Source organism: Amborella trichopoda, chromosome 13 (genome assembly GCF_054954075.1).
Source record: "Amborella trichopoda isolate Santa Cruz 75 chromosome 13, AtrichopodaSantaCruz75HAP2 v2.0, whole genome shotgun sequence".
NCBI lineage: Eukaryota > Viridiplantae > Streptophyta > Magnoliopsida > Amborellales > Amborellaceae > Amborella > Amborella trichopoda.
Genome location: NC_142348.1, coordinates 6735270 through 6755925, shown reverse-complemented (window position 1 = coordinate 6755925; position 20656 = coordinate 6735270). Strand labels below are relative to the sequence as shown.

The following is a 20656-nucleotide window of genomic DNA, read 5'->3' as shown; positions in this document are numbered from 1 at the left end:
TGATGGATCCCAATTTGGGAAAGGATTACCCCTTGGATTTGGCACTCACCATGGCTCAGCAGGCTAAGACCTGCCTATCACAAGATTTGGGTACTTGACCTGATATTTCTGATATCTTATTGTCTCTCTCTAAGATTCTTTCTTCTTCTTTGGATTGGGATTCATCTCATAGTACACACTCTGGTTCTTGTGTCTATGCCAGAGGGGGGGGAAGGAGGAGAGACAGCTCATATTCATTAATTTAGAAGTTTGTTTTTCTTGATTTGGTGTCTTATGCTCATATTCCTAGTCTTGCTGATATTGAAAATAGAATGAGACTTCTGATATTGGCGAATTTCTTTCAGACATATTCCTCGTCTTGCTGATAGGGTTGTTAACCTTTGTATGCCATCAAATCCAAGTCTTTATATTATTATTGCTTTTATCACGACTCATATTATGTGAAGTTTGCTGGAAATGCAAAATCCTTTTAGCTAATGTGAATTGTGGTCATATTGTCGCTACGTAAACACAAATGTGCAGTTTGGTTCTTTAATTAACAAAAGAGCTCATTCCCCTTTTTAGATGGAATATTTTTTATGGATTCCCAATAACATCTTTTCTTTTCTGTACTATCTAATATTGAAACTCTAAAGATTCAATTTCACTGAATTTGACAAGAATGAAAACTGCTTTTCCTTCTTCCAGATGAATTTTATGATTTCTATTAGGTGCGTTACCCGTTGTTAACCATCTCAGACAAATGGATTAAGAATAGTTGTGGTGATGAAGTTTTTAATATATTCATTTTGACTTCTTTATAGAATGGATATCGACAACCAATTCCCTCCAAGGGCTTGTAAATGTAAACCAAGATGTGGTCAGATGCGTGTGTTTATATCAAAGACACACGATAACTACAATAGGCATTTAATTTTTCTCTATCCTCAATGGAACAACAATGTTCAATTTAGTATATTTGTACATTAATGTCATTTAGAAATATCTCTCTATCTCTCTCTCAGACATCAAATATTCTTAAGTGGTTTGAATCTCTCTCTCTCCCTCAAGGGTTACTGTATTAATGAGAGGCTGTCTGATACTATGACAAAGCTGGAATACCAATGTCAAAGGGAGAGGTTCTTTTCATTGCCATTCTAGTTATCATCTTTTGTGCTTAATTCAATCTTGTTCCTGTTATGGAATTTCTTTATTTGTCCTCATGGATGTTTGTTTCTAACACCTCAAATTTGTGCTGATGTTTATGTTTGCATGACAAATTCAACTTCTCTTAGTTTAATTTTGAATCCATATATCATATTCCTAATTAGCATGGCCAATTCGTTGCCACAAAAGTTATCAAATTGCACACGCATTTTGCCGACTCAAAAAATTTAGGAATATGATATATGAATCAGAGATGCTACTAACTACAAAGAGATTCAATTTGTTGTGGCCTTCTTCTATCTTCATCACAATGTGAACCCTGTGGTTCCAATATGCGTGGGTTTAACTGCCTCTCTCACTTAAATCTTAATCCATCAACTTGGAATGATGTTTGTGTGCCCCCCTTTGCCGCATCTCTCTCTCTTTTGTGCGCATTAAGCTTAAGGGGATTAGATTTTTTCATTCATTCCCTTGTCTACCTCCAAACTATCTTCTTTTGGAGGCAAATATTCAATTAACATAGTAGAGTTCTTGAAATGGTAACAGCACGGTCTTCACAGCTCTAAACTTCCCACATTATTTAGATGTTCATTCTCCATCTTGTTTGGTAATATAGTTAGTATATTAAACTGCAAAAGAAATCATGTAATCATGTAATCGGTAATGGACAACATGATTCCACTAATTAATGAGGAAACTTTATGTTCCTGTAGAAATTCCATTGCCCACGGCGTATTATCTCCAATGAGGCCATGAAAAAATCGAGAACTCGATAACAATTGAAAGCTACATATTTACACGTCCATCTCTCTCTCTCGCTAGTGATAATATATAGCATCTGATAACAATTTGGCATACATTCTACTCATTTAAAAACCTTTCAAAAAACAAGTTGACAAATTATTGCCATAATGATAATACATTGCATTTGATAACTGCAATATTACATACAATTCATCAACTACCTGCTAAATAGGGTAATCCATTCAATAACAAAATTGTTCATATAAAGATCATTAGTACAGCCCATTGTCAAATAATCGGTAATGGACAAAAATTAAAAAAATTAAAAAAAAAAAAAAAAACAGCAACATAGCCCCTCCTTAGAAGTTGTTCCATACGAATTTGTCCCTCTATCTTCGAAATGTATTTGGTGCTCATTTCCCTCTGATAGTACATGTTGATTGACTGTCACATTCTCTTCACAGACACGCACCTGTGTGTCCTCTTACACATCACTTGTACACACCTTGTTGATTGACGGTCACATTCTCTTCACAGACATGCTCATGTGTGTTCTCTTACACACCACTTGTATTTATATGCCTCAAAGCAACCCTCCGTATTTATATGCCTCAAAGCAACCCTCTGTATTTATATGCCACTAGTATTAATATCGTGATGATCACTTAACTTTGAGAGCAGAGACAGTTGGAGCTGTGTAGCTTTAATTGTGAGTACCCCTCAGTAATTATATCCCTCAAAGGAACCCGATACATATTAAGACTTAGTTGATCTCTTTAACAAGTACCGGACCTCCCTAAGACAACTATCGGACCGAAACAATTACCGGACCTCCCTAAGACAACTATCGGACCGAAACTGAGTACTACTGGACCGCCCTTTACATAGTGCCCGATCCCTGAAATCCAATAACATCTACTATTGGACCACCCTTTGCAACTACCGGACCACTATTTGCAACTACCGGACCACCCTTTTCAATTGTTAGACAACACTTTGTGCATGGGCGCATTTACATAGTGTCGGAGGCCTATTTTGGTGGGATAGAGGAGAGAGAGGCATGGGTAACATAAAAGTAAAGGAAGGTAGTTTAGGCCCAGCTTGGATGTCAAAGAAAAAAACATTCACATTAAAAAAAAAATGCAATTTTTTTCCTCCTCAATTGAGAAACATTATCGTTTTATTTTATTGTGTTAGTAGACTGTTTGGATGTCTATTAAAGTATGAGAAGAAAATTTTATTTGTCAAATATGTCAATTTGGATGCGTTGCAATAAATTCTGAATTCGTATTTTTCTTATGGGAAATGACCTTGTGAGACCCTCCCACACCCATGTGTGTAGAACCTCAAAGGATCACCATTAAATTTGGCACAGATCTCTATAAAAGTTATCACATGTGTGTGGGACTTAACTTTTATATAGATCTGTGCCAAATTTAATGGTGATCTTTTGGGGTCCTACACACATGGGTGTGAGAGGGTCTCATAGGATCATTACTCTTTTCTAGCGTCCTTGCTCTTATTTGCTCGTTGAACCTCTTTTGTATTGTTCTTCACCTTCGTAAAACAATTCCAAACACATCAATTGCTACAGATAAACACTCTGGCTCCTTTGCTAATATTAGCATTACATAAACATGGCAGGTAAGTTTGTCCTCTGTGCCCTTTTCAATAATTCTTTTCCTCATCATGTATTATACTTCTATCAAACTTAAGAAAACACAAACTAGATAAAAAGCTCCCAACAATACAATAGCATAACATCAAAGAAGAGGTGTACAAACAGTAAGAAGCAAACACCGATGTCTTTCTGACACTATCAATGCTCTTTCTAGCTTTTCCACCACAATTGCCTCAAACCTTCAATAGCAAAGCAATGAGAAGCACTCAAAAACTCAAAAAAAAAAAAGAAATGCAATGTCCTCTTCATCTCTTTCTAGTTTAATCAAAAAATTTCCACTTAATATTCATCAAAACCTTCAAGAATCTAAATCTACAACACCTAAAGGCATCAAATAAAAGCTCCTTGGACTTTGTTCTTCTGTTCATTCAAGCCCTAATTTCCACTTTATTTCCATCAAATAACTCGAAGATCTATTGCTGAAAATAAAATGAAGTGCTAAAATGATAACACATAAAGCAAATAAACTCATGTTTCCTTCCAACTCCTTCAATCCAAATTTCATTCTCAATAAATCAGTCAAAAACAGAGAAGAAACCAGGAAAAAAAAGAAAATCAGTCTTCGAAGCTTCTACCTAAGCTTTATCCATTAAATGCTCCAGAAAACCCTAATTTCCAAGCAAAAAGCACGACCAAAGCAAAGATCTACAAGAAATATCACAATTTATCGCCCTTTTCGGTACATAAACGAAGCAAAATCAAGCTTTGTTCATGACAAGTCTCAAAATTCCAAAACACTTCTTGCGTGCAGGACACAGAACAGAGTCATGCGCAGGAGCCCTTACTGTAGATGCTATGTGTCCATGTAAGAGAGAGAGAGAGAGAGAAAAAAAAATACAGAGAGGCACGAAGAAGCTCTTGTAGGGTTTCTTCCTCCTCTCTCTACCCGCTTAAGACTCGGTGTCTCTCCCTTCTCTGTGTGCCTCTCCGGCAAATGCTTTTTTTCACGTGTATGAGAGAGAGCATAAGGAGACGAAAGAAAAGCAAGAAAGAGAGCGAAGAGAGTGAGGGTTAGGGAGAGATGCCAAGAAATGCGTCTCAAGCCATGGCATGAAGTTTAGAGAGAGATGCGAGAATCGTGACTGAAGCAAAAAAATTAAGTCTAATTTGAATATTTTTGGATGGTAATTTTTGCCTTGATATGATTTTTTTTTTTTTTTTCTTTCAATTTAAAAATATAGCAAAAGCGTGTAGTTATCCAAACGGTCAAAGTAGGTTTCACAATATTTTATTCCAATTTTGGGTACATTCAAACTGGCACTTAGGCATTTTTTTATGTTTTATTTGGGTAGGGGTATTTTTTGAGAAAAAAGTATGAGAAAACATTAAGTCGAGGGTAAGTTGCATAGAGAGTGAGTCTTGGGGTTTTTTTTATAATTTTCGCTGCTATTTTTTTTTATATTTACACTGGTCAAATAATCAATGTACAAAATTGTTCTTTTTCTCTCTCTCTTTTTTCTCTTAGTTTTATTTTAATCACGTCATCCACTTCCTTACTTGCTCTGTCTACCTCTCTCCACCTATCCTCTCTCTCTTTCTCTCTCTTTTTTTCCCTACCCTCCCTCGCTATTTCTCTCTCCACCCCTTTGTTCCCGTCTCTCCCCAAAAAATCACCATTTCTATCTACACCTGAATCTCAAAATTCCGAGCCAAAATCCACATATCCCGTCTTAATATTCCAGCAAGATCCCTGTTTCAGGCCACCACCTATCTTCTTTCTTCCTTTTAACCCCACCTCACCTTTTCTGTTTCTAAAATCGACCACCCCAAAATACAAAATTTACAGGGAAAGAAAAAAATGCAACAACGTAGATCTCAGTTTGAGCTCAGACCTCCTAATTTTTCTGGCCACATGATGGCGATTTCCAAGGGTGGGCTATAGAGCATGCTTTGATGCAAAAGGCTGGGGAATCAATGGCTGAGATTGCGTCGCCTGTGAACATAAGGGAGAAAGGGAGCACGATGTCACAACTTAATATGTGCCCATAATGATGAAGAAGAGGGGAACAATTACCTATAATTCAACACCTTAGAGAGAATCGGGGAAAGGAAAATCGTGGGAGGATGAGAGAGTTATGCAACTGCATTGAAGCATCTGAATGAATGACAGAGAGCGAGAGAGCGGACTTGTAAGGAATTAGTGGCCGAGATAGGAGTCAATAGCTCTCTTTTTTTTGAAATTTTTATTGCGGTCCGGCACGACCACAAAGAAAAATTCGATCCAGCAAGCAATGTGCCGGACCACAATAAGGGACCACAATAAGCTTTATATAGGGATAAAGCTTATTAGAATTTATGGGTTCTAGCCAGGCATATTCCTTACTGGACCGAAATTCCTTTTTGCACAAAAAAATTGGTATACCCAATTTTTTTTTGCGGTCTGAAAAACAAAAAGGTATCGAATGGCGAAAAAAAATTCATTCTTGCAACAGCATAAATTACAGTAAGCTTCTCACGTAATGGGGTCCAGTATAATGCTTGTCGAACCAAAAAAAATGGAGAAACTATGAGGGAGGGTAGAAATATAGAGATAGTGAGAGAAACAGGTCACATGATTAAAAAGAAAAAAGAGAGAAAAAAGAGGAAGAGAGAAAAAAAGAGTAATTCTATCCCAAATGAATTGACCATTTGACTGGGGAGTTAAATATAAAGAAAAATAGTGTTGGGATTTACTGTGTAATATAAAAAGTATGGTAGGTAGGATGGGTAGAAAATTGATTTTGGAGATATTTATAAGTTTCCGTTAAAAAAATGAAAAAAAACAAAGTAAAAGGACTTGCATGATCCGTAAAAGAAACAACGAGAAATAAGAGAGAAATGTCAATGATATAATAAGGGGAAAAAGAAAGAAGAATTAAAGGTGAATGAGATGTCTGAAAATCAAAGAATCAGCAAAAAAGAATCAGAAAATAAATTCAAGAAACAAAAAAAAACAGAGTAAATGTATAGTAAAGAAGAAAACAAGAAAACACTAAAAGGAACAGGAGATGATGCATCAGAAATGGGAAGAGAAAAAGAATAAATGGGGATAATTACCCAATCGAGAAAAGCCGGTTTAGAAACAACCTAGTTGCTTGAGACCATTGAAGGAAAAATCAGCATTCTAAAACCGGTTTTGGTGACCGATCGAGTATTTTTAAAAAAATTAAAAATAATTATATAAGATCCCAAATATAAGAGATTTTATTTGTAATGAATTTTTTTAAAAAGAAAATTCATCATCATGGCAAACATTGTATATTGTTTTGGACATGAATACATGTTTTTACATTTTTTTCTTTTGAAAAATTCAAAAATACCCCTAGGCACAATTGAAAACTATTTTTTTCATTATTTTTCAACTTTATTTGGATGTGCTTTATTTAATCATTCTTTAAATATATTTTTCATATTTTATTAGATTTTTTTGTATTTTTAAAAAAGTTAACATTTTTTTTACCACCCGAGACTTGACTGCTTATAACAGTTGAACAGGCCAATTTACCAGTTAGGCTGGTTGAACCACTTCCAAGCTCATGTCCTATTAACCGTTCTAGTTAAATTTTTCCTATACTGGTTGAGAGTGAGAAAAAGAGCTGACTCGGGTCTCTCGCGTCAATATAGAAACGAATTCAAGAATACAAAACCAATCTACATCTCCTCAAACTATGTATAGAAGAAAGAGATTCACGAGTTTAATACTACTCTCTCTCTCTCTTCCTCTTTCTCCCTCCCCTCTGTCTCTCTTCCCCTTTCTGTCTCTAAGTCCTATACTTTTTATTGGTAAACGAAGAGAGAAAACCCTAAATTTATAGGTGCAGAGCGGCGGCTTAACTATGAGGAAGCCTTCTTGGATTAGGTTTTCAAAAAGAAGAAACTTAAAAAGAGGAAAATTAGCAATAGGGACATAACTCAGTGTTGGTCCTGCCTAATCAGGGTCTCATGAGGGGGTGGGTTAGAAACGGTCTTAATCTTTGGCTTGTGCACAAAGTGACCACTCTCAGGACTTGAACGCTCGCTCTTACGCTAGGTATGCAGGCTTTTTACCATCACACTAAGTGACGTCCCCTAAAAATAGAAAATTAATAACTCTAAAAATATTTTTGAGATGTTTTGAAGTGATGACTGAACAAAAAGATAATATGAGAATAACACAAATTTTTTAATACTTGGGATTACCTTTAATTGATAATAATAGGGCTGCAGGCTTATGGGATCCTTTGATTCAGTGTTTCCAGTATAAATTGGATATATGGAAATACAAATTGCTGTCTTTGGGAGGAAGATTGCCTTTGATAAAAGCATCCTTAGCAAATCTTCCCATATACTACGTCACTTTACAAAATGCCTAGTAATGTGGTTAACAGAATTGAAACTCTTATGAGGAAATATTTTTGGGGAGAAAGTGAGGAAAAAAAGAGAATCAGCTAAGTAAAATGGGATAAAGCGTGTACACCCATAAGTCTTGGAGGTATGGGTATTTAAAAACTTAAGATCATGAATAGTGCCTTATTGACAGAGTGGTGGTGAAGATGTGCTAGAGAAAAAGATCAACTATTGAAAAGTTATTAGCAGAAAAATATGGAGAAGACAAAGAGCATAGTATTGTAGCAAATGACAGAAATAAAAAGGGGATTTCTATATTATAGAAGGGGATTCTTGGTTATAGAACTTTTTTTTTTTTTAGTAACATGCGTTGTTTGATTGGTAAAAGGGATAACATTAGATTTTGACATGAAATGGTGCGGGGGGTCTCCCTTAAAGTATCAGTTTCCAAATCTGTTCGCTAAAGTTAATTCTAAAAGCAAAATGGTGAGTGATATGGTGGAGGGTGAAGTTTATGAAGCTATTTGGGACATTAGCATTTCTTATAGAAGGGTAAATCCGAATGTTATTGATGAGTATATTCATTGTTTGGAGTTGCTTGATCAACAGTTTTACAGTCCAGATCTTCAAGATAAATTTTTATGGGAACTAAGTAGGAATGGTTTATTCACTGTTAGTTCTGCTTATAAACTGTTATTCAATGATCGTATTAGGTGGTCAGATGTGGAGGCTAGTAAAATATAGAAATGGCGTATACCATTAAAAGTTAAAGCTTTTTTATGGTTACTTAAACTTAGAAGGATTTTTAACTATTGATATGCTCCTAAAGAGAGGTATAATAATTGATAATATTTGTATATTTTGTAAACAGCACGAAGAAAACACTGATCATCTCTTTATGAATTATAGCTTTACAAGATCTATTTGGCAGTGGTGTGTGGGGATGATTGGAGTTAATAATGATGATATACCTGTGCATATAGAAGAGTTGTTTGGAGATTGGTTGAGAGTGGGTTTTGGAACAAAAGGAAGGATTGTTTGTTAAGTAGTAAAATCTGTTATGGTTTGGGAAACTAGAAAAGAACGCGATAGGAGATGTTTTGAAGGAATTGGGAGATCAGTAGAAGAGATGAAAGATAAAATCGGATTCACAATAGCTGAATGGTTAGCTATTAACAAAAATTAGTGGGGTATCAAAATTGGATCTGATGTATAACCTTGATATTTTAGTTATGGAAAGACTTCCAAAAGAAAAACGTATTGGTATCTAGAAGTGCCCAGCAGAGGGATGGATTAAAGTAAATTTTAATGGGAGCTCATTAGGAAATCCTAAAAATACACTAATGGGAGGCATTATCCAAGACAGTGAAGGAAGAGTCCTATTGAAACTTCTGTAAATGAAGCAGAAGTTTGTGCTTTGTTGGAAGGTGTTAAGATCGCAAAGAGGTTTAATAAACCTGTGGAATTTGAAGGTGAATCCTTAAATAGGGAGGCAGAGTATCCATGGAAATTGCAGAGGTTTATAAGAGAGATAATGGAATGTTGCTTGAACATGGAATGTGTTTTTGTACATGTGTTTAGGGAGTGCAATATGGAGACAGATGCTTTAGCAAAAGCAGGAGCGCTGGCGACAGAACTGAATATTATTTCGCAACTGTTAGCTAAGAGATATGTTTTTTGTTTTCTGCTGGTTTTTTCAGGATTAGTTAGTATGTAATTCTTGTTTTTTTCATCTGTTTCTACTGTTCAATGAAAAAAAAAACAGGAAATTAGTATTAAATAATAATAATTTTTTATTTAAATAAATGTTTTTTTACAATTTTCATGGAACCGGTTTTTTCTGAAAATTAAAAAAGAATAAAAACGGAAATAAATTTTGGATCTGGTTTCAATTCGGCCAGGCCCGATATGTGGAAATGCGGGCCTCTTAATAAATTTATTTTTGAGATGGATTTTAGGAATTAATTTTTAAGGACCTGTAATCTTTAATATGGAGATCATAAATATGAATAAATGAACAAATTTTAAAAACTTGAAAATTCTAGTAAGAAAGCATTGGGACCGTTAGTTTCCATTGTTTTTAAATAGAACGCCTACTTATCTTTAAGATGAATGCTTTACACTTTTTAGGCCATATATGTAGAAATGCAATCCAGCCCGTATAAAACAATTTTTTTTTAATTTTTATTTATAAAATACATTGAAAGTTTCCGAAATTGGCTGAACGACCAAATCATTTGAGCTAGGACTCGGAAAGAGCGGGAATGCGCTCTTCAAAATCCGGAAATGTCGACAATACCCCTGAGCGTGGCTAGCGAAAGCGAATGAGAGAGTTGTGTGTTGTATATTTTGGTCATTAGGTGCAAAGACAGGGAGCATTTAGGAATGGAAATAATATATTAGAGAAAGGACTATAATTATATGAAATTTGCGTGCATTGTGACCATCCCCCGTCCATTCTCATAGAGGAACGGTCTAGACGAGCTGAGAGGTATGTATACCTGGCATATATATGAAAGTGCATTCATAGTTGTGCCAAAAAAACAATCTGGAGCATGTCCCATGGTTGGAAAAATGAAAACGGAACGGTTAACCAGACATGAGCCTGGAAACGGTATAAGTAGCCTAATCGGTAAATCGGCAGTTCAACCGTTTTAACCAGGCAAATCTTGAAAGGTTAAAAAAATATTAAAAAAATACAAAAAAATAATCTAATAAAAAATATGAAATGTATATTTAAAGAAGGGTGCGGTTTCTATAAGGTTGCAACCTTAAACAATCCAATTAAGGCGTGCCTCCAAATTTTATCATAACTTGTAATTTTGTTGTAAAAAGTTTTTAGGATTATCTTAAAAACTATTTTCATATCTAACAATAAACTTTTAAACTCCAAAAATGGTTAAAATCAAGTAGATCTATAACATATGAAAATCTTAAAAATGGATGGTCTAGATAATGTGTTGCAAGATGCGCTATTTTGGGACTCAAAAACTTTTTTTTGAAATATTCATAAATCTCGATGTCGAGATGATCAATTAGAGGGTTTTCAACATTAAAACAGCTTTTCTGATAGATTTTTTAGGTGCATCTGTGATTCTACATTTTAAGGTTGCAACCTTATATAAACTTTTCCCTTTAAAGAATAATTAAACAAAGCACATTCAAATTAAGTTGAAAATTATTGAAAAAAAATTGAATTTTAAATAATAATTTGTGCCTATAAGCATTTTTTAAATTTTTCAAAAAAGATGGAAAAATAAAAAAATAAATATTAATGGACAAAATAATTTTCAATTTTTGCCATAATGATAAAAACATTAAAAAATACTTGTAAACAAAATCCCTTATTTTTTGTGATTTTATATAAGTTTTTAATATTTTTTTTAAAATACCCGGTCGGATACCAAAACCGAACCAGACTGACTGCAATCTAAACCGGCGGTTACCGGTTAGAACGGCTGATTTTCCAACAGTGGTATGACCGTAACTTTATTTTTTACATAGTTATTTTTCACAATAACTACTGAAATCTGCAAATATAGTCAATGAAAAAAACCATACTTTTATTTTTTATTTTCTTTTAGAAAAATGCATACCATCAGTATGCAACAACAACTTTGAAGAAGAATACTTGGGATAAAGTTTATTTTGCACAAGATAAGCCCTGGTAGAGCCAAGGATAAACCCGATACTTGGGGAAACAAATTTTTTGTCAAGGAATGTACTTTTTTGAAAAAAAATAAAAACCACTTTTTAGGTTAGATAAACATAGAATTTCAAAAAAAACGTAAAAAGGTACATAGCTTTCAAAAACAAAATTTCTTTGCAAGAAATACAAAGGAAAACTTCATTTGAACCGTATTATGAAAACACAAGTGTAACATTATTAATTGTGACTACCTTGTACCAAAAAATGTATTATGAAAACGTAAATGTAACATTATTAATTGTGACTACCTTGTACCAAAAATAAATTATTGTTTCGTATTTTTATTAGATAAGAATGTCTAAGGCTTCAACCAGGAATAAGCAATAAAAGAGAAGCCTATTTGCAGCATATTTTTGAAAAGTCTACCTGAATAATACTACGTATGGTAATAACATGAAGTAGAAAAATGGAGGTGAGCTACCGGTCGGTGCTCAAATAAACCTTCATTTATGCCCCCATTCATTGCCCCGCCCCTTTCCAAAACTCTCCCCTTTACCAGAGTTCTCCGGTACAATACCCAGAAAAACTAGAGAGAATCCCACAAACACAAAGGGAAATCAGCCATGCCAGCCTCTAATTTCCGAAGCTCAGTTAGGCTCAAATACGTGAAACTTGGTTACCAGTACCTTGTAAACCTCCTTCTCTCCTTTCTCTTAGTCCCTATAATGGCTGCAGCTGCCATTGAGCTTTTACGCACGAGTCCGGAAGAGATCCTCCGCCAGTGCCACTCTCTCCAATTAGGCCTCGTCCAAATACTGTGTTCCTCTCTCTTCATCGTTTTCATGGCTACTCTCTACTTTACCTCCAAGCCTCGCCCCATTTACTTGGTTGATTACACATGTTTTAAGGCACCAGACAGTTGCATTGTCTACCATCCTAAAGCATTTTAGACACATGCCCTTCTTAGATCCAAAAAGTAAAGAATTTCGGCTTCGAATTCTGGAGGGCTCTGGTTTGGGGGAAATGACGTGCGTGCCTCCTGCTCTCCATTACATACCGCCGGACCCAAGCATGGCCAATGCTCGAGCTGAGGCTGAGCTCGTTATCTTCTCTGAGATTGATGCATTATTTAAACGTACTGGGGTTCAGCCTAAAGATATTGATATCTTGATAGTGAATTGTAGCCAGTTTTCACCGGCTCCTTCGCTCTCTGTCATAGTGATCAACAAATATAAGATGAGGAGCAACATCAAGAGCTTCTACCTCTGGAATGGGATGCACTGCCAGCCCCATCGCTATCGATCTAGCTCGTGATTTATTGCAGGCATGGTTCTTCTAAAATCCGAAGAATATGAACTTCTCTATAGTTAGAGTAGGTTAGTAAAGAAAAATAACTACACATGCGTCAATTGTTCTTGAAACTCCTGCAACCTAAAAAGAAATTCAGTTATTACATAGAATTATTTTTTCTTTGTGCTAGATTACTCAAAATTCTTATCCCTGCCATCATAACAGATTTTGAAAACCCTGATGGTGTTTATTCAGGTGCATGCAAATGCGTATGCAGTGGTGGTGAGCATGGAAATCATCATCCCCAACTGGTACACGGGCAATCAGCAGTCCATGCTCCTCCCAAATTGTCTCTTCCGGATGGGGGGTGCCGCTCTTCTGCTCTCGAACCGCCGCAGTGATAGCCACCGCACAAAGTACGGTTTGGTGCATATTGTGCGCACCCACTGAGGTGCTGATGATCGCGCCTACCGCTGTATTTTCCAGGAGGAGGGCGCCCAAGGAATCGTCTGCGTATCAGATCTCGTGGTTATTGCAGGTGAAGCCCTCAAAACAAATAGCACAACTATGGGACGCCTCGTTTAGCCAGCTTCTGAACAACTGCTCTTCCTTGTCTCTCTAATTGCTCGGAAGATATTTAAGCTGAAGTTGAAGCCTTATATTCCTGATTTTAAAAAAGCTTTTGAGCATTTCTGCATACCCGCTGGAGGGAGAGCGGTGATCGATGAAATGGAAAAGAATTTGCAGTTGTCTCCTGAGCATGTTGAGGCATCGAGGATGACGCTTCATAGGTTTGGGAACGCATCATCGAGTAGTTTGTGGTATGAGAGGAGTTACATTGAGGCTAAAGGGAGTATGAAAAAAGGAGATAGGGTTTGGCAAATTAAGTTTGGGGGTGGGTTTAAATGCAATAGTGCGGTTTGGAAGTGCAATAGAAGCATCAAAGCGGAGGCCGACGGGCCATGGGCGGACCGCATTGACCAGTACCCCATGCATATTCCGGAGGTTGTCAAGCTCCAGCAGTTCTAGATTGTGTACATTGCCGATATGCTCTTTTTTTAATGAAAGTACATATCATTGACAGTGTATCTGAAAGGGTAGGTACAGTAAGATTTGATGTTGCATGTGTTGTAAGGTATTTTTGATGTACTTGTATCCGATACAGATAAAAGAACAAGTGCCAATCTGGACCCGCGGGTACCCAACCCAAAAATGCTTATTCAAAGGAAAGATTATGGTAGTAATCATATCCTGGGTGAAGGTCCCAAAGTATGAAGAGAGAGAAAAAGATGGGGCAGATAAAGAGAGAGAGATTCACTTTGGAGGGAGAGGGGGTTCACATTGAGAGGGGCTCACGGCAGGATGGACCATCTTAGCATTAAAAATCTAGTAAATTTGTAACTATAAAATATTAGGAAAGGCACCCTTGATCATATTTTAAATAAAAAAAAATTTATATAAGTGTGAAGCTCTAAACAATCAAATCAATCGCGCATCTCAAAATTTTTACTACAAGTTGTTTTGATGCCCAAATATCTTCAAATTTATCATCTCGATCTCAAGATGTAATGGGTTTCAAGTTTTAGAAATAGTGCACCTTGTAATGCATTTTTGGACCGTCAATTTTCGATATTTTCAAGTTATTATAGATCTGCTCGATCTATACTATTTTTTAAGCTTTAAATTTTATAATTAGCGATGTAATATATTTTAAAGCTATCACGAAGATTTCCAGTATTGAAACCATATTTCTCAATACTATTTGAAGGTGCGCTTTACTTTGATTGTTTAGAACCTCGGCCTTATAAATAAAAAGGATCCACAGGCTTTCCATTGACCTGATGATTTTCCTAGAAATAAAAGTGCGGGAAGGGGGTATGCATCATTTTCCCTAAAAATTCAATTAGTATTTTAGTTATTTTATTTTATATTTATTTTTTATGTGATTTGCATGTGCGTGATGGTGGCAAGTATGGATAACCAAATTCTGAGTTTAATCCAATGAATAAATAAAATAAAATAAATATATAATAAATTAATATGATGAATAAATAAAATAAAATTACTCAAAAGCTAGACTTGAGTGAATTCTAATAATAAAATTGAACTTTTCTATTAATTCCTCAAAATTATATAATTTTCAGTCCAACCAGGATCTAACCTAACCCGGTCAAGTCCGCACTGCAACTGGACCTAGTCGGATCTAGGTAAAGTGACCCTAGATACAACCCATTGGGTTCAATGGTTCACCAAGCACCCGAACATAACCCATTTATAACCCTTAAGAATAGTTGACGTTGATAGTCAAACACCACGTACTTGTTGGGTTTATGTAGCCATTAAAAACCTTTTGAAAACTTGTATAAAACATTTTATATAATGAAACATAAACTCAATGGGGGTATGGTCCTCTTGTGGGCCATACTAAGCAAATGTTATTTGTCGATACTTAGACTTGGCTCGACGTGCTAGACGAGTCGAGTTGAAAAACCCAAAGTACCTGGGCATAGAGTAAAAAAGGTCCAATATGTCATCTCTTGACGAGATCGGAGTTGCCCGAATGAGTGAGCCGAGGGAATGTGTTGCCCTTTTATGTGATGGTTGGCCTTTAGAGACTGGGCCAAAGCCTCATCACTGTACTATGACACGATATGTACATAGAAGCCTGTATCGAAAAAGCAATCCACCATTGAGGGTGAACCATCACACAATATGTATATAGATAACCGTATCGAGAAAGCAATCAACCATTGAGGGTGAATCGTGTACATGTGCGAGAGATTACCCCTATGCACCACGGAGCCGTAGTTGCATCATGGTATGGGGGACCATGAATTTATATCTAGGGAAGAACATATAGTCCATAAATTAGGATTACATCCCCTAACCTATTGGCTGACTTTGTTGACCCAATCATGAGCCGCTGCAATGGACTATGGGTCGTGGGAACTTCTTAGTCAATTTGATAAAGCTAGTGTGGATCGTGGTCCATAGTTGCAGGTGGAGTGCTCCAGTAGATTCATAATTTTTAGAGCTATATAAATATGATTCCCATCAAAATTAATTAGTTTTAATTAATTTTATATCATATGATTTTTAGAATGATTATTTGAATTTTTATGATTCTGTTGGTATTTTATTTTTATCATTTAGGTTTATAAAATAATCAATATTTTAAATAATCAGAGAGAAATCAATTCTATTTTTAATATTTTAAAAATTAATTTAAATATTAGGGACCCACCATATGGTATGGGGGCCCATTTAATATCACATGATAGATTTGAGTAGGGCTCATGAGGGGCCAACTAGGGTGGCACGTCCCACCTGTAGGAGCTTGGCTTACTAAATTGTGTGGGTGAAGCCTCCATGTTAGTTGGGTTTCCAAATTCATACAAAGCTTTCATGCATTATGAATCAAGATAATAATTTTTGGTATATCTTGTGAATCAAGGTATTTTGATTGAATAAATAAACAATAAATATCCATAAAAGAGAAAGTATGACTATATGTTTCTTATTTGAATATTTGATGAGAATAGATTTAGGAAATAAAAGATAACGTTCTAGCACCTTCCATTGAATCTTGATGGTGGATCTAAGGAATTGATGCATTATATCTCTCACCCCACAAGTCACATTAGATCAATGATCTAGATTTGATATTACTAAATATGGCAAATCCTAAGGCCTAAAAAATCTATAAATAAGGATCCCGTCTACCTTAAATCTCTATACCTTTCCTCTTCTCTCTTCTCTCTTCTCTCTACGCTCTCTCTTTCTCTCTTTAAAGGGAGCACGCCTCAACCAAGTTAGGTCTCTCTCTCAAGGGGCATATATGCCCCATTATAGAATATCTCTCTCTCACTTGCTAAGTCTCTCTCATAGAAAGTAAAAGGGGCACACCCCACCTAGAGGATCTCTCTTTCTCTCATCTCTCTAGATTAAGCCAAGGGGGCTTAAGGTAGGCTAAGGCATTGAGGTCTTAGCATTTGGTTCAAGATAATATCCATATGCTTTTGGAGGGTACTTAGTAGAATCGAGATCAATCATTGATCCCAAGCACCATTGGAAGGAGGGGTTAAGCTCAGTTGAGGTAATTTTCGACAACTTTACTTACTTTATTTTATTTTTTTTGTTGTGCTCTTTTATTCTCATAAAGCAACATGTTAAGTTTTTATTTATTGAATAAATGATTCATGTTTAAGTTGTAGGAAGTGAGAACCGGTTTTATTTATTTATTTCAAAAGTGATTTTATTTGTAATTAGACATTATAAATGATCTTGCCGACAAAAGAAAATAAATTTTAAAATTTATATAAATGTGCTTTATCATATAGTCCACCTAATGGTAATGGGAAAACAACCTTAATCAAAACTCGCAACCCAAAAATAGTACAACAAAATAACCCCATTCAAAGAAGGATGCAGTTGGCGAAGGATACAGTTGGCATATGGATGCATCCGTAGGTGTAGAGGTAAGGTGAAATTTTATCATGGTATATAATTTTGATGTAAAATGTTCTTAGGATTATCTCAAAATCTATTTTTATATCAAATTATAAAATTTTAAATTTCAAAAATGGTTAAAATCAAATAGATCTATAGACATATGAAAATCTTAAAAATAGACAATGTAGATAATATGTTGTAAAATACAGTATTTCAGATGGATTTTTTAGGGGCATCCGTAGTTCTAGATTATAAGGTTGCATCTTTGTATAAACTTTTTCCTTCAAAGAAATAAGTGTTTGGTTTAGTGGCTTAATACAAAAAGAATATCAAAAATACCAACTAGGTGCACTATTTAATGTTTTATTCATTGCCTTGTCCTACTTTTGAAAAACTCAAATTACTAATGAAATATATTCTGAAGAGTCAACATTCAGTGGCCTACCATCTTTGAATTTTGTGTGCGTGAAAGGTTGAAAGTAGGGGTATAAAAGGAAAGGAAGGTGTGCAAATGAGAGGTGTGGTAGACTTGTGAGTGAGTGAAGACAAAATGGAGAGAGACAGAAATTGTGGAGAGGTGTTTTGTGGTTTGGGGCATGTACGTGAGTTGTACAAGGGAAAGAGCGACAATGTAGAGAGAGGTGTTTATGTGTATGTAGAGAGAGGTGTTTATGTGTATGAGTGATGATGTATTTTGTATTAGACAATTAAAAGTAATGGAAGAGTTTCTCTACCTAATCCAATTTTGTTGCTGGCTTTTTCTACCATTGGTATTAGAGCTTTCGAAAATTATTATAAGTACCAAAATACTAACATATACACTATAAAAGGTGAAGGAACAATATATAATTTTATTCTAAAATAGTTTTTAAAAAGGGATTGGATATAATGAGACTATTTATCTTTGGTACAAGAAGATCACAATTACTTACAATCGTCAGATGTGAAATCTGATAGCTTTAGTATGTCACGAAGTTCGAAAAAAATTCTCTTGAACTTTGAGCTTGGTCAATGAAATAAATGCAGCCACCCAATTTCACATCTAATGATCGAGATTAATTGTGACAACTTTGCACTAAAAATAAATGATCTTATTATATACTTTCTCTTTTAAAAAAAGATACTCAAGTCTTTTGATATCAATAAGCTCGGTCTAAGTACCGCTTAAGATATTAGTACTTGTTAAAGCCAATATCTCACAAAGACCTAGAGGGACCTTTATCAAAATACACATAAGATGAACTATTTAACATTTTACACATTTTTTTATTTAATTTCAAAATACCCATTAAACTACACATGACCAAGAATCAGAATAATTGAAGGGAAAGCTTTCTAGGCTTCCCCTAGAGCATAAAATTTATATATTTCCCCTTATTCAACCGTCCATTTTGAATGGAGGGTTAAGATTGTCTCAAACACAATGTCACGTCTCTACACTATTTTATTTTTTATTTTTTTTCTATTAAGTATTTTGACACCAAATTTTGGACGTCTAATCATCTATTAAACTCGCAATAGTGAAAAATATAAAAATAATATTTTTAATAAAATAAAATGATCAAAATACCCCTGAAAGATTCAAGGGGTATTTTGATCATTATATTTTATTGAAAAAATATTTTAAATAGTTTTTATATGTGCGCCTCAATGAGAAGATGGCACATACCAAATTTCATACTCATGCAATTTGTATAAAAAAAATTTAAAAAAAAACAATTTAAGACATCAGATCTGAGATCAAACGGTGAGTGGCTCTCTTGATCAAAATTAGACGGTTGGAAGGTAAGGGAGATCTTCTATGCTATAGGAGAAGTATAGAAACCTTCCCATAGTTGAAAAGGGATAAACAGTCAAATTCTTGGAAAGTTCGGTATATTTTGAAAAAAAAATATTTTATTTTTTTTAAATAATAGTGTTTAAAAGTACAAAACATCTGCCTATGAGGAGGTAAGGTTGGAAACGGCAGTTATGTAAGTTGGCGTGGTGTAGAGTACGCCACATGAAAAAATGGTAGCGCGTCACTTTCATCGGCCATCTCCTTCTTCTCTCAGCCGCCTCCACCCCAGCAAAGCTCTTGAGCTACTCTCTCTCTCTAGCCTCCACTCTCACAAAAAAGCAGTTTCTTTCATCCAAGGCTTTCGTTCTCACGCATTGTGGACACCTCGATCCCGATCGAATGGACAGTTAAAAAATCGAAGCAACCCAAGCCCCAAAATCCTCAAAGCCATCACCCTAATACCCATATCACCTAGCAGAGCCTTTCATAGAGACCCGACCTTAATTTCAGAGCTCTTGAAGGACCCCGGATAGGCCGAAAATGGCCCGGAGACGAGGAAAAAAATCAGAAATAGACAATCCAAGATGGAAAGGGGTTCAGTCTGAAAGCAACGCCAACAAGGTGGCACTAAGGCTAAGGAAAACCTCATTAAAGTTTCCTAACTAAAGAGTCACCATTGTCGACGGTATTCATAATAGCATTCAATGGTAGTGGCTCGAGTCACCAAACTGGCGCATCCACTGACTCCTTGGAATGCGGATGTGGAAAACATCATTTGCCCGCAACGATAGTGGTATTAGCACTAATGCCAGTCTTTGTAATGTGGATCTTTGATTAATTGAAATTGCAGCCAATTGCCCGACATTGAAATGTGCAAATTGAACTGAAAAAAAAAAAAAAATCATTATAGTTACAAGGGCAATATTGTCGTCAACACAGGCATCAGTAGCAACAATTGCCGATTGGTCAAAATCACTACCCAATGTCAGAACTCGAGATGACCGGATGGCGGCAAAAAGTAACCATCATTAGCTAAATTTCAACTAGTAGATACCAATAGTAGCGCCAACACTACTATCAATATCGTCTCCCAACTGACACACCACTGCCTAAACTCACATCAACTATAAATATCAAAGATCGTGTCTTACGCAGGCCATAATCATAGTGGAGCAACAACACTGACAGTTGCATTGAAAAGATTATCAATAGCGTTTGCAATGAACGGCCCAGATTTGATTCAAAATTCTTAACTGTGATTGAGCAAAACAAATATCTATAAAATTTTAAATGTTTAAGATCTGCACGATCTACATTATTTTTTGAGGTCAAACTAGATTTTCAAGTCTTCATAAGGGTCTTCAGCATGAGAAGTGCAGTTTTTAGTGAGATTTAGAGTTCCGCCTTGCATTTTTTCAATGGGAAAGTATATGATGAGACCATTTACCTTTTGTATGTGACACCATTAATCTTGACAATTGGATGTAAAATTGGGTGGCTGCATTTATTTCATTGACCAAGCTCAAAGTTCAAAAGAAATTTTTTCGAACTTTATGACACACCCAAACTAGCAGATTTCACAGCCGATGGTTGCAAGTAATTGTGACCT

At 35.5% G+C, this 20656-nt stretch overlaps 1 long non-coding RNA gene and 2 pseudogenes across 1 annotated transcript; 2 read left to right on the top strand and 1 right to left on the bottom strand.

Moving 5' to 3' along the window:
- Positions 1–4908: 4908 nt before the first annotated feature.
- LOC148778972 (uncharacterized) lies at positions 4909–5726 on the bottom strand. The gene is made up of 2 exons (XR_016046749.1): positions 5586–5726; positions 4909–5504 (listed from the first exon to the last, which is right to left on the bottom strand). It is a non-coding gene; the product is annotated as an uncharacterized LOC148778972 (long non-coding RNA).
- Positions 5727–12148: 6422 nt separating this feature from the next.
- On the top strand, positions 12149–13450 carry LOC18423960 (3-ketoacyl-CoA synthase 6 pseudogene; annotated as a pseudogene).
- LOC148778971 (3-ketoacyl-CoA synthase 6 pseudogene) lies at positions 13437–13916 on the top strand (annotated as a pseudogene).
- Positions 13917–20656: the final 6740 nt, after the last annotated feature.